At 37.4% G+C, this 15,514-nt stretch overlaps 1 protein-coding gene and 1 long non-coding RNA gene across 3 annotated transcripts in view; one reads left to right on the forward strand and one right to left on the reverse strand.

Annotated features, from left to right (window-relative positions):
• Positions 1–15,514, forward strand: part of ADK (adenosine kinase) — a 645,392-nt gene that overhangs the window by 606,570 nt on the left and 23,308 nt on the right. The window lies entirely within an intron of this gene.
• Positions 1,009–5,312, reverse strand: LOC130457564 (uncharacterized). Its single transcript, XR_008916880.1, has 3 exons — positions 4,491–5,312; positions 2,009–2,044; positions 1,009–1,063 (listed from the first exon to the last, which is right to left on the reverse strand). It is a non-coding gene; the product is annotated as an uncharacterized LOC130457564 (long non-coding RNA).

A 15,514-nucleotide genomic window follows, 5' to 3' on the forward strand; every position in this document is an offset into this window, starting at 1 on the left:
GTTGTTTTGTTGTTGTTGAAAGTTTCATTTTCACTTGGATAGTGAATGAGCCCCATTTGGATTGGATAGCTTCTTCCCACTTATCAGTGTAGTCATTCCCCTGCTCCCCTTTTCTTAACTTCAAGGTAGGCAGGTTTTTTCCTCTTCCCCCCAAAACAGGTTTGAGACATCTGTATTTATGCATTTTATAATACTCTATTTATGCTTTGACAGCAGATTTTGCTTCCCTTCTCTGACTTTTCATAATAAATTGCTAGCAGCTGCAACAGAGAAGTATCCCCAGACTGGAGGAAGATGCTATAGTCTTTCTTTTTTATTGTGTTTCTTTGGAATAATGGACACAGCTTGAGATTTTTAATATGATGGTTAAACTTATTTGGGTGATGCTAAAAAATGGATTAGTAAAGATAACAATGTATTAAATATAAGATATAGTTAGTTCCTAATCTGGGAAAAGAAGAGAAATTAAGAAGACAGCCTCTAATATAAACTTGATAAAGTTCTAGCAGTGAGGTGGGAGAGGTCTTGGAGTGACTTAGGCCCCTGCTCATAGTACAGCCATTGCATAAGACAAATCAATCAGGTTTTTTAGCCCAGGTTGCCTCAGGCCTGTGTGCTTCTCTGAAGGGTCTTATATGCAAACATGTGATTCAAGTATGCTGTAAGCTGCCTGTCAGAACTGTTATTCTAATAATTGTCCTAATGAGTCATGGTCTCTGTTTAGGGAGTAATCAATAAACTATAAGTTAATGTATTATAATTTGCATTACAATGTATATGTAATTATTTTGGAAAGATAAACCTTGTGTACTTAATTTACAACCGTAATTAAGTAAAATCATTTTATACTAATTAGGTCATCCTAAAAGGATCATAGGTTTATATAATTAATTATCAAAGGACAATCAGCAACTAATCTAGGAAAAGCTTTCCAATCTTGAGTTTTCCTCCAATTTTACTTTCTTCTATATAAAATCTGATGTGCTCTTCAAAAAATACACTTAGAAATAAGCCATCTTTATATTTTTTAATGCATATAATGTCCTGTTCAGGATGAGCTGACCTAAAAGAGATTTGAGAAAAAGGTATGAGAGGAAATAAAAACTTCCCAAAATATCCTCAGGTTAGAAATAGCTAATCAAGCAATAGGTAGTTATTAAGATAAGTATTAAACCAAAATTATCCCCCTTTCAACACCAGATGATTGACTACTTCCTTATTCCTGTATATCCTCAGAATAAAAGTCCTAGTATTCAGAATAACTTCTGAGCCATGGGAATGTCATGGATGAAACTATCTCATATCCAGGTGCTCTAGGCCCATGTTGGCAAACCTATGGCACAGGTGCTGGAGGGGGCTGCTCACCCTCTCCAGAGGCACCTGAGGACATTTTTCATATGACCCTCCCCTCTGCCTAGCAGCCCTTCCTCCCTCCCCTGTCTGGAGTGATGCAGGTGACTCATATGTGGCATGTGGGTTGCAGTCTGGGCACTTGGTCTCTAAAAAGTTCTCTATCTCTGCTGTAGGTCATCTTGATGACTTAGATATCCTGAAACTGCCTAGCACAGTGATGGTGAAACTTTTAGAGACTGAGTGCCCAAACAGCAACCAACATACTGCATGTGAGCCACCTGCATTACCCCAGGCAGGGGAGGGAGGAAGGGCCCACTGGACTGCCAGGCAGAGAGGCAGGGATGGGAGGAATGTCTTCCTTCCCTCCAGCACACATGCCATACGTTTGCCAGCACAGGCCTGTGCCATGCTGTTCATCTAGGGCCTGAAGGCTATTCCACATTTGGCTTTTGTTTAAACCAAAGCAGCTAAGTATGTCAGAGCAGAGGACACCTAGGTGTGCTATCTCCTGTATTCATCATGTTTTAATGCTTCTAAAGTAGAACACAAATCGAATACTAGGACTCTCAGCTTTAGAACTAGGCTCTACTGTTAACAGTACAATTTCCTTCCCTTCAGATACTAACATACTTGGCTTTTTCAGATCTATACTCACCAGAGCATAGCTCCTCCTTTTCTTGATCATAATTTACTGTTTATAATGGCAACAAAAAATATAAAACAAATAGATTAGTGAATTAATAAATGAATAAATAAATGAAGGCAGTAGATAGTTACCATTTATTGGGTGCTTCCTATGTACCTAAAATAGTAATGCTATACATTGTCTTTTTATTTAATCTTATTTTTAAATTAATAAGCATTGCCTTGTTATATTATATTGCCCTAATTGAAGAGGAAAAAATAAAAATCAAACCCTTCTAACATAAGGATAGTCAAGCAAAACAAATTCCTTCACTGGCCATGTCCAAAAATATGTCTCATTCTGCATCTTGAATCCATCCTCTATAGGAGGTAGTTGGTCATTAGAAGGATTAGACATTCAAAGAGAACCTTGAGGAAAAGTTTTATAAATTCATGTTCAGGAAAGACATCTTTCTCCATCACAGACTAACCAGAAAAGGAAATTTATCCCCAATGCTACCACAACCAAAGAGCCACTGTAGAAATAATGATGGCTCTTTAATCTTCCTGCCTAGGTCATAAGGCATCTTAAAAGTAAATTAATAAATTAGCATCTATTAAGTGACTATTGTGTGCCAAGCATTATTCTAGGTACTAATGATATAAATAGAAAAATGAAAGTCTCTATTCTTATAGAAGAAATAATACATATCTACATAAAAATATTCAAAGTAAATATAAGCTACTGAGAAGGTCAGGGAAAGGCTTCATGAAGAAAGTGGTGGTACTTAAACAGATCATGAAGGGATTCTGTGAAAGGAAGGAAAAAAAGAAGTGCATTCCAGGCCTGAAATATGGCCAGTACAAAGTCAGAGAAAGAGGAAAGATGGAAGGTCATACAGGAGGAATAGAGGTTTGGCTGAACCAAGGAGTACAAGAAATATAATGAACCTTGAAAGACTAATTAGGGACCAGTTTTAAGATCTCCAAACACCAAACAAGAGTTTATATTTTGTTCCTAGAGGCAATTAAAACTGAACTTCATTGAGCAGAGAAATGAAGGACACCATCATCTAGTCTAATTCCTTCATTTTATAGCTAAAGAGGCTGAGCCTGGAAAAGCTGAGTGATTTGCCTTTGGTCACACAGATATAGCAAGTAGTAAAGCATTAATTTGATTCCAGGTCCTCCAAATCCAAATCCAAATCCAAGGCTCTTTCCAAATATAGCATCATAGATGAGGGAAAGGCGGGGGGGGGGGGGGGGGGGGGATGGGAGGAAAAGAAAATGATCTTTGTTTCCAGTGAATAATGTATGAAAACGACCAAATAAAATAATGTTAAAAAATATATATAGTATCATAGATGAAAGCATAATTGTTGGCTTATTGAGTAGAGCACGCAGATAGAGTACCCAGCAAGGACTTGATACCTCCTAAGTTGTCCCCTTGCATCCCAGATATTGAGACCCGCCCATCCCAAAAAAATCCTGACATACTGAAGCCTGCTAAGGGCAGTTGGATGCAGCTTCTTCCCTCCCTCCCTCCAAATCCCATTCTCACTCAGCCAGGGCACTGTTCTCTGCTGCCAGCTTATATTCAGCAACTTCAGAATGAGGGTTGACAGTGACAACTGTGTCACTTCCTTGTGAATATTGACAGGAGGACAATTCAGGCCCAGTACAAAAATTTCTATTAAGGTAATTTTTTTTAAATTTTGCTTTGAGTTATTGTATATCTATACATCTATATCCAGATAGATAGATAGATAGATAGATAGATAGATAGATAGATAGATAGATAGATAGATAGATAGATAGATAGATAAAGGGGCCTTCTTGGTGCTTTGTGATGGGCTAGAAGGGAGGAAAGGACTGGTGGCCATTTCCAACTCGGACCCCAGTAGTTGTACAAACTTGGACAAATTATTTAACCTCAGTTTCCTCATCTGGAAAATGAAGTGATAGTGTTTATGGAACATACCCCATGAAGTTGTTTCAAGAAAAAAAGATACATTTTTATGTATAAATATTATTTCACTCTTTAGCCATTCCATTAGAACTATACACATAGGGAGCATCTAGGTGGCTCAGTGGATTTGAGAGCCAGTCCTAGATGTGACAGGTCCTGAATTCAAATCTCACATACTTCCTGGCTGTGTGATCATGCACAAGTCACTTAACTCCCATTGCTTAGCCCTTACTGCTCTTTTGCCTTGAAACAAATACATGGTATTAATTCTTTTTTTTTTTCAAACCCTTACCTTCCATCTTGGAGTCACTACTGTGTATTGGCTCCACGGCAGAAGAATGGTAAGGAGTAGGCAATGGGGGTTAAGTGACTTGCCCAGGGTCACACAGCTAGGAAGTATATGAGGTCAAATTTGAACCCAGGACCTCCCATCTCTAGGCCTGGCTCTCAATCCACTGAGCTACCTAGCTGCCCCCACAGTATTAATTCTTAAGAGAGAAAGTAAGGGTTTAAAAAAAAAGAAAAGAAAAAACTACACACATACCTACTCCATCCTTGCTCCTTGATACTCCATCCCCCTTTCCACCATGGTCCAGTCTTAGCTGCCTAGTTAAATGGAATGTTAACCTACCTGCCCATGCTTGGAAAACAAAGCAAAAGAAATTATTTCACAGGTGGTTGGGGTTTTTTTAAGAGTAGATGCTTTATTTTATTAATAAAGGAAACTCCTAATAAAGAAAACTCCCCTACTAACCCAAACTGGCAAGTGTTCTATAATTTGTAGGCTTAAGATCTTTGCCTAAGGGCATTGAGAGGTTAATTGATTTGCCCTTGGTCAAACATTGGCCTTCCTGATGCTGAGTTGCTGTCTATCTACTTCATGCAGCTGCTTTTTATATATGCTGATCTGGAGACTCTGTGTCTAGTTCTTTAGTTCTTTTCTGCCCTGTTTTCTCTAGTTCCAAGAGCAGTGTTTTACATTCAAACATATATAAGATATGTTTGTTCATTTGATTTGATGAGAGGATAGAAGAGTAGGGAGTTCTTGGGGGAGGAGGGTTCATTTTTCTTTTCAAAAATATTTCTCTTCTCTTTGTCATTTCTAGATTTATTTTCTTTGGGATATAAGCCCTCAATATTAGCTGCTTTTTTTCCTTTGAAATATTAGCTGCTTTGGCTTGCCTTGGAGTCAGGAAGGAAGACCTGAGGCTTGCCCTCTGAAATGTACTAACTCTTTGATTATGTACAAATTACTTGATTTCTCAATTCCCTAGGTATAAAACTATATAAGACTACAAACATTGATTACAATGTTGGAAAAAAATTCTGCAATGGGATGCAAGTCCTAGCCTGGGGAAGAAGTTAACTGCTTACCTGCAAGGAGATCTTTTGGTCTGGGAGAGAGTACTATGGCTTCCATAATTATAATTCCTCTTATATTGTCCTGTTAGGAATAGAGATTCTTCAGTTTTTATTGTCTTTTCTAGCTTTTGACAGTCAGGCATTTTTAGCTAGCTTGTCTTTTCCCTAGTAACTCAGCCAGAGGGCTCTAGCCTGCTCTAAAGCCCATGACCAGTAGACCCTGTGCTGAAACAGGACAACTCTGGAATGGCAAAGTTTCAGGTCTCTGCTCCACTCCACATCTTACTTACCACTTGGGTATGTTACAACCTCTCCAAGTCTCTGTTTACTTAGCTGTACAATACGGAAATTGGAATAATTGAGCCCTGATTCCCTTTAAGCATTATGTCTTTGAGAGGTGGGGTAGAAAAAGAGGTACTTGCAGTTTTTTCTTGATTTATTGCTTTTGATTTTGTCACTTTCATTTCTGAATAGAAATTTCTCCTCCCTCCTACTCAGAAAGGATCCTTTCCTAAAAGAATGAGCAATATATACATTGTAAACTTATATTTATATTCACTTCAATAAAGTAAGCAAAGCAATGAATAAAAGTTTATTAAATGCCTACTACAGTATCATGCACTGTGCTAAGAGCTGGCCAAATTTCTGCTTTGGTCCAGCTATAGCACTACTGGGTTTGTACCCCAAAGAGACAATAAGGAAAAAGACTTGTACAAGAATATTCATAGCTGCACTCTTTGTGGTGGCAAAAAAAATTGGAAAATGAGGGAATGCCCTTCAATTGGGGAATGGCTGAACAAACTGTGGTATATGTTGTTGATGGAATACTATTGTGCTAAAAGGAATAATAAAGTGGAGGAATTCCATGGAGACTGGAACGACCTCCAGGAAGTGATGCAGAGTGAGAGAAGCAGAACCAGGAGAACATTGTACACAGAGACTGATACACTGTGGTACAATGAAGGTGATGGACTTCTCCATTAGTGACAATGCAGTGATCCTGAACAATCTGTAGGAATCTAAATAACACTATCCACAAGCAGAGGATAAACTGTGGGAATAGAAACACTGATGAAAAGCAACTGCTTGACTACAGGGGCTGAGAGGAAATGACTGAGGAGAGACTCTAAATGAACACTCTAGTGCAAATACCAACAACATGGAAATGGGTTCGAATCAAGAACACATGTGAAACCCAGTGGAATTGTGTGCGGGCTATGGGAGAAGTGGTGGGAGGGGGGCGGGGGAGGAAAAGATAATGATCATTGTTTCCAATGAATAATGTTTGTAAATAACCAAATAAAATAATGTTTAAAAAGTCAAAAAAAATTTCTGCTTTGGGGGCACCCAGATTTTCAAATATTATGTTAAATAAGACTATATCCTTTAAATAAAAATTTCCCCCCATTACATAAACAATTTTTAACATGCTTTTTTTTTAAACTTCCAAATTGTCTCTTCTACCCCTCCCTGAGGTGTTAAGCAATCTGATATAGATTTTACATGTGCAATCATGTAAAACATTTTTCCATATATTTTGTAGAAGAGATCTTAAATAAAAAGATGAAAAAGTAGGATAAAAAAGTGAACCATAGTATGTTTTGATTGGCATTCATACTCCATCAGTTCTTTCTCTGGAGGCAGATACCATTTTTTCTCATTATCTTTTGAGATTGTCTTAGATCACTGTGTTGCTGAGAATAGCTAGCTCATTCACATTTGTTCCTCAAACTATTGCTATTACTGTGTACAGTGTTCTTCTGGTTCTCTTCACTTCACTTTGCATCCATTCATGTAAATCTTTTCTGGTTTTTCTGAAATCACTCTGTTTTTCATTTCTCCTAGCACAATGGTATTCCATTACAATCATAGGCTACAACTTATTCAGCCATTCCCCAATTGATATACCCTCAATTTCTAAGTCTTTGGTTCTACAAAAGAGCTGCCATAAATATTTTTGTATAAGTAGGTTCTTTTCCCTTTTAAAAAAATCTTTTGGGGATATAGACCTGGTAAGTGGTTTTGCTGAATCAAAGAGTATGCACAGTTTTAGAGTCCTTTGGGCATACTTCCAAATTCCTCTCTAGAATGGTTGGATCAGATCCCGACTCCACCAATAGTGCATTAGTGTCTCAATTTTTCCATATTTCCTCCCACATTTCTCATTTTCCTCTTCTGTCATATTAGCCAATCTGATCGGCATAAAGTAGTACCTTAGAGTTGTTCATTTAATTTGAATTTATCTAATCAGGAATGATTTAGATCATTTTCTCAAATTACTATAGATAGCTTTGTTTTCCTTATCTGAAGACAGCCAGTTGATATCCTTTTGATGATTTATCAATTGGAGAATAACTTATATTTTATAAATTTGACTCCATTTTCAATATATTTGAGAAATGAGACCTTTATCAGATATACTTGCTATAAAATTTTTTTCACAGCTTTCCTTCAAATCTTGGTTCCATTGATATTATTTGCACAAAACCTTTTTAACTTAATATAATCAAAGTTATCCATTTTATATCCTTTAATGCTCTCTCTTATTTGGTCATAAATTCTTCCCTTATCGATAGATCTGACAAGGTAAACTATTCCATGCCCCCCTAATTTGCTTATGTATCTAAATCATGTATCCATGTTGATCTTCTCTTGGTATAAGGTGTCTCTACCATACCATTTTCCAGTTTTGACAAAAAGTCAAATAGTGAGTTCTTGTCCAAAAAGCTTAGATCTTTAGGTTTATTAAACATGAAATTATTGTGTTCATTTATTGCTAGGTATTATGTTTCTGTCAATTCCAATGATCCTACCACTCCATTTCTTAGCCAGTTTATTTTTTGATGATTACTATTTTGTAATATAGCTTGACATCTGGTACTGCTGGGCCACTTTCCTTCACATTTTTTTTCATTGATTTCCTTGATATTCTTGACTTTTGTTCTTCCAGATGAACTTTACTAATTTTTTTTATGTAGATCTATAAAATAATTTTTGAGCAGTTTGATTGGTATGGCATTGAATAAGTAGAATAATTTTAGGGAAAATGGTCATTTTTAATATATTGGCTCAACCTATCCATGAGCAATTAATAATTTTCTAATTGTTTAGATTTTACTTAAGTTGTGTTGTGCAAAAAGGGTTTTGTAATAATGTTCATATACTCCTGGGTTTGTTTTGGAAGATAAACTCCAAGCTATTTTATATAGTCTATAGTTTTTTAAATGAACTCTCTTACTACTCTTCTTGCAGGGTTTTATTGATGAAATATAGACATGCTGGTGATTTGTATGTGTTTATTTTCTGTCTTGCAACTTTGCTAAAGGTATTGATTATTTTAACTAAATTTTTAGTTGTTTACCTAAGATTCTCTACGTATGCCATCATATATGAAAAGTAATAGTTTTATTTCTTTGTTGCCGTCTAATTCCTTCCATTTTTTTCTTCTCTTATGCTATAACTAGCATTTTTAGTATAATATTACATAATAGTGGTAATAGTGGGCATCCTTGCTTCACCGTGATCTTACTGTAAAGGCTTCTAGCTTGTCTGCATTAAAGATGTTTGTAGATGATTTTAGATAGAGACAACATATCTTAATAAGGAAAGCTCCACTTATTCCTATGCTTTCTAGTGTTTTTAATAGGAATGGGTACTATATTTTGTAAGAACACATACTTTTAAATATCTGGTCATCTTTCCTATTGGTAGCTTTTTATCTTTGTATCCTAACCCACCAGTCTCACTGCCTTTGAATATGTATTTGCTTTTTACAGAGCTTCTGGCTGGACACATACAAATAACCAAGATAGACCAGACTGAGAACGCTGCAGAAAGTAGTACAGGCATCCTGCTTTATGCCCCCAAAAAACTGCCATCTGAAAAAAAGTTGTCTAACAAATTTTTTTAAAGTAAATAATGTTTTTAATGTGTCAGGATGGCTTGCTATTTAAAAGAACACAGAGATGTCTCAAGACCTCTGGAACATAAAAATTCTAAAACAAATAATTATCCCAATTAGATTTACAAGTTAATATTTCTGAATTTGGTTCATCAGTTGCCTTAAAAGTCAGACACAATTGCATTTTGAAGTGCATTTTTCTGCACAAAGGAAATGTTTTCACAACTCTAGAATTTTATGGCTCAGCACAACTAGTTCTCCCATTTTGATTATGTAATTTTTGTCACAGAGAAGAAATCCCTTTTTTCCAGCCATGGCAATGAACTTTCCTTCTCTTGCCTATGAGTCCTAACCATATTTGGTTTTTAGGGTTTTTTGGTTCACTGCTCCTTCTCCTTTGATTCAGACCTAACCTTGGTTCCTAATGCTGCCTCCCAGCTCTGGTGGGCACAATGACTCAGAGCTGGGCCTCTCCCTAAAGTTTCTAGCATATGGGCCAGGGCCCCAGAGGAGGCATCCCAGGACACAAATAATGAGACTCACTCCACTCAGCTGAGAGAAACTTGTCTATTGAAATTTAGGGCAGTTTGAAATGTAAAGCATCTGACTCATGTTTATGTGTGTCTCTGTCTCAGTCTGCCCCTGTCTGTTTCTCTGTGCTGCCTCTATTTTTCTCTGTCTCTCACACACAGAGACAGGGCTCTTTAGTGAAGTCATATCAATTTCCTTCTCTTCTTAATGGTCTATAAATTCAAGCTCAGGGGTTTCTTTTCCTCTTCAGCTTTTCGTTTAGACTAGGTATGAAGCAGAATGATTTTCTGAGGCTCTTAACACCAGCTAAAGGATCCCTGGACCAATCCAGCATGAAAAATCTGAATACAGGTCTTCACATTATCTGGATTCTTAACTGTAGATTTGTGGCCCTAAAAATAAAATTATTCCTGACCTCAATATGAAGAGGGACCACTTCAGGTCTAGCAGAAACTTAAAGATCCCCAAATCACTGCTTGAATCTGTTTTCTGCTTGTATTTCTGACTTGTGAGAAGAACATTCTCTGGGGTATATGGCTCATCTTGGGTATTCTTCTCAGATGCTTTCAATGTGCTTGACCTTGGCCCTTCTGCAACACTGAGATGAAAGGCACTATGTGAATGCCAAGTATTATTAAAGTTTTATCAGTAAGTGACAAGGGACAGAGAGTAGATCTGTTCTTTAGCAAGCTGCTGGAGTTCTTATTGTATTCACTGGGAAAGACTGATAGAGAATTCTGTACCTGAGCTAATGGAAATGCCTTTAAAAATACATATGTAGTAACATAGTCAGCTGCTTGTCATATCATGTCGTTTGATGATGAAAGCCAGAGACGTGAACAGTCATGGGCTTTGCCTGGGCTTTGCTTGGGTTAGGTACAGGTTCTAGCCTAACCTGACTAGACCTTGGAACTGTTGGGTCTTGATTGAGGGCTACTGTGATGGAGAGAAAAAGAGTTTCTGTTAATGGATTCTAATAGTAGTTTTCCCCTTCCACAGAATATATAATTCCCATCGAATTTCTTACATCCAAAATCTTCCCTAATCCAATCCATTCTAAGGTTGAGAGAACATTGAGAATGGAGGGAAAATGAAGCACCAGCTTTTGCCAGAGGCTTTCATTGCCTCTATAGAATACTTTTAAGCCCACAAATGCTGAAGAACACTCAGAACATCTTTGTCTTTTCAAAAGCAAGCTGCAAACTGGGGCTTCTTAGCATTTCTCTTGCCAGGTGTGCTAACTGCTACAGCTTGTTAGGGGTTAAATCCCTATTCTGGGATACGTGATTCTTTTGGGGGTTTTACTAAACCTCTGATAAATCTCATTAGAACATAACTCCAAAGTACCTATCTCAGCTCCTGTGTAATCCTCAAACTGTTAATTTCTAAGACTCTTTTTTAACCTGATTCTGAGGCTTGACTCTATTTACAAAGCATGCTGAGGAGCACAACCAAGCTTTAAAAGCAACATGAAGTGTTGTACTTAAGAGTTTTGTTACAGGTAATTAACTGTAAGTTTACACATTTAATCTACTTTTAAGAGCAAGAGAGATTGGTAAATGACCCAGCAAAGACAAGTGCTCAGCCTAATTGGATGTAATGGTTGTTTGCTGGTGTTTATTACTGTACTCCAAGTAGACAAGTAGTTTGTGAATCCAATTTAGTTTATTGGACAATCTATAGTACTCATAACTACCATCAGTGTTTGATTATATCAAGGAGCCTGATGAAATTGGCTCTTTTGGTTGAAGAACTTTGATTTCATTGCATAATGCAGAACAAAGAGAAATATTACATTTCTGCCAGGGTTGTTCTAAGGCATCACCTCCAGGAAGATTCTGCCTACAAACAAACTGGAGCTTTCAGCAAGTTGAGGGCAAAGTTTTACAACCATGCAAGCATACCAAACAGATGAGGATTTACTGCAGTGCCTTCTTGCTCTAAGGTCCCATCCGCTCCATAAAGAAGGAGCCATGTTAGCCCCCTGGTGTCTAACGGCCCTTTTTTCAATACAAGTTCTAACTCATTTACCATCCCCACTATGAATAACTCAAGCAGGAATGCTGCTTAATAGCAGGAAGTCCAGCACTGGAAATAGTAGCAGCAACAGCAGCAGCATCTTTGAGTATAAAGGAGAACTTTGTGGCTATTGCAAAAACCCATAGCTGTCACATCATGAATGAATATGGTCATGTTCAAGTAAGAGATCCTTTCACAAAACAGCAATGTGAAGGAAGAGAAAAGTAGGGTATAGATGGTGGTGGATTTAATGAGGGGAGTGGTCTCCACAGAAGGTTGGAAACTGGAATGTTCCACTGTTGAGCCATCAGATTTGTCGACATAAGATTTAGGGTGCCCATTTGGAGAAGACTGCTTGACTTGGCCACAAACAATGACCACTTGAAACCAGTAGAGCTTCTTGATGTGGTAGTGAATGCCCATAATCCCTACTACTGGAGCACTTAAACTCATGAATTGTGAGCTACAGTGGCACTAAGAGCAATTAAGTATCTGTGTGATTTAGTGTAACACCAATATGGTAAGTTCTTAAGATTAGTAGATAAAGGATGAACTAGCCCAGGTCAGAAACAGAGAAGGTTAAAGCTTCGGTACTGAGCAACAGGGGAATTAGGGTCTGTAAGAGGCTCCTTTTCTTCCAGCCTAGTTAAAATAAGGAAATCCAATCTCAAAAAAGAAAAAGAAAACAGTAATAGACTTAACCAAATTTCATCTCCCTTTCCTCATTTTCTGAAACCTATGGCTCCCTAGCTACCTACTTCCCCTAATTCCAGTTTTAAGGACCAGAAGACAATACAGCACGGCTAAACTTCACTTTTCACATTGAAAATGTTAAAAAGTAGACTTCCTACTTTGATCAGAAATTAAATCTTTGCTTTGGAGTAAGTGACCATTTCCCCAGTAGAGACACATTCAGGGTTGGGAAATGACTTCTTACAGTGCTTATAAAAGGTCATTGAGTCATTATCTGTTTGTAAGCCTTCCCTCTCCTGACTCATCATTCTTCTGATTGAAACCTGAGAACCAAAAATGAATTTGTAAACACCTGTGGTTGAGAAAATAGCAAAGATTTGCCCTTTTTAAATGTGATCCCTCACACGCACAAAAAGGAAAACATTAAAAGACTTCAGAACTCTGATCATGACAGTAATCAGTTGTGACCTCAGCAGACCAATGATAAAAAATGTCTTCCACTTCTCAACAGAGAAGTGCTAAATGGGGCGGGCATTTTCAGAGATGGCTAATAGTGTTAGTTTATTTTGATTACTTTTATGTAACAAGGAAAGGTTCAGTGGTATCAGGTTAGTCATTAGGAAGGGGCTATGTTGCTGAGAGGAAGAGAGAGAAGGAGAAGCAGAAGGCAAGGAGAGATGGAGGAAGAAAAGGAGAAATAATAAAGCAATCAGTTTCTCCCATTCTTCCAACCCTTGAAACTAGAGTTCAAGTTCCTTCTTTTCCATTTGCTATCTTGATGACCTTTAGTCATTTAATTTTCCTGAGACTTAATTTCCCTATCCATAAAGTGGGTATAATCATATTTGACATTTCCATCCACAAAGTTGTTTTAAAGATGAGATAATTTATGTAAAACGAAGGTCATAGACAGAGGGTAGGGAGAACTGTATGACATCTGCTTTCTCATCAAACAAATTTGATGTAGGAGATAGAAGGGGCCTTAAAGATGTTCTAACCCCCTTATTTTACAAATATTTTACACAGGAAGAAGCCTAATATTGAGAGAAATTAAATGGCAAGGTCATACAGATAATTCACTGACAGGAAAGCTAGAAATGGAACCCAGATCTCTTATTTCCCAGCAATGAAGAGAGACCACCCCCAGTTGTATCAGCACAGCTCAACTGACAGCCACTCTCTTCTGCAATAGAGGCTTTGAAGACTAGAATGGAAGTTCAGGAAGGGCTGTCTCCAGCTCCTCTGGAGTCATACAAATTTTCTCCTAGATATGATAAACTGCTGAGAAGCTGTCATGCTGTAAGTCTCCTATGAAATCAGCAATATATTGTTCAGAATGTGTATGTTTAGCGCAGTTGCATCTAGAAATGTTTCCATGGAAGAGTGTACTGTGCTGGAATTTATTCACTTTGAAAATATTTGTTATCTAAAAATAGCAGCAAAGTGGATTTCCTGCCCAAAAGAGCTGCTGTCCGATTTTTTAAATACTTACATAATGATTCATTCTTGCATAAACTTTCAGAACGATACATAAAATCCCAGCTGGCTCTGAAACAGCAAGGTCAATGACATCCAGGACCCTTGGCCTACTTGCTCCATTGCTTTTCAGGGTTGGGTTTGAGAGATTCGTTTCCCTGGCACTCTAGTATACATACACCACTTAAAGCAACATTCACTTCTCCAGAGAAAGGAGACTTCAGCTAGGATTGCTTTAACAAAGCCTAAGCTTAGTAAGGATCTATGGTAAACATTGGGGGTTAGGAGGCGTAGGTGGCCTTTAGCTTTCATGGGACTATGTTATCTGAACATTACCTCTTGAGGTGGTTTAAACTACGATAACTATGATTATTTTTCAGGATATGGTAGTGATGAGGGTTGTGAATACATAACTTTTTTATTCGTGCCTTATTGATAACCTTTTTCTAGACATCATACTGATCTCTCCATATATCATACATGACTAACCCAAACAAGAGAGTTTTCTCCTTTATTAAAGAAAAATACTTAAGCAAAACCAAGCAACACCAACAACTATGCCTAAAAGTATATGCAGTGTTCTTTCCAGGAAAAGGAACAGGTAATAAATACATAGCATTATCTTTGAGTAAACTTGATCAGAAACTGGAACCAGGAAAGGGGAATATAATGTCATTCAGAACTTTTAACTAGAATTCCTTTTCTATAAACTACCTTTTCAGAAGTAGCAACATCAAACTGTAGTCATCTCATACAGAAAACCTTAGAGTAATTTTTTGCTCTTCTACTCCATCCTCCATACTCAGTTCAATATTAGTTGAGCACCTGTTAAGAATAGAATATAAGCTCACTGTGGGAAGAGATTTTATCTCTCTATCCCCAGCACCTAACCCAGTGCCTTACAGGTATTAAATAAATGTTGAACTGAATTGAATTGTAAAACGCTGTGCTGTGAGAAATTCAAAGATGTATAAGATACTCAGTGTAGCCCTGAAGGAGCTTATAGTCTAGTATGAGAAAAGAAACTAGTTAATGTAATTCTGAGCAGAATATGATGAAATAAGAGAAGCACATAGTAGTTTGGGCATTAGAGGAAAGAGAGATCACCTCTGGTTGAAAGAATGAGGAAAGAATGCTTCATGCTGGAGCTGACATTTGAACTGGACTAGGGAAAATGGACAGGCTTTAGACAGGCTAATATGAGAGGAAAACTCATTCCAAGAACAAAGATATTAAAAGTGTAACACACATTTAGGAAAAATAGAATTAAATAAATCCAGTTTGATGTGGGCCATATCACTGATGAGTTCTAGGCTGAGGAGTTTGAGCTTAATTCCATAAGAAATAGGGGTGGAGGAGACTTTTTTCTGAGGGGTGAAGGAAGTTGTACTTTAGGAATATTAATGAGGCATTTATTGGATGAACTGCGCATATCAAACTCAACATATCTAAAGCAAAACTCTTCCCAAAAGATCATCCCTCTTCTAAACTTCCTCAAATCTTTTTCAGTTCTTTCCAGTTCTCAAGTCATCACTCTCACTTACCACATATATTCAGTCAGTGGCCAAATTTTGTGGAGTATACCT

This window comes from Monodelphis domestica, chromosome 1 (genome assembly GCF_027887165.1).
Source record: "Monodelphis domestica isolate mMonDom1 chromosome 1, mMonDom1.pri, whole genome shotgun sequence".
NCBI lineage: Eukaryota > Metazoa > Chordata > Mammalia > Didelphimorphia > Didelphidae > Monodelphis > Monodelphis domestica.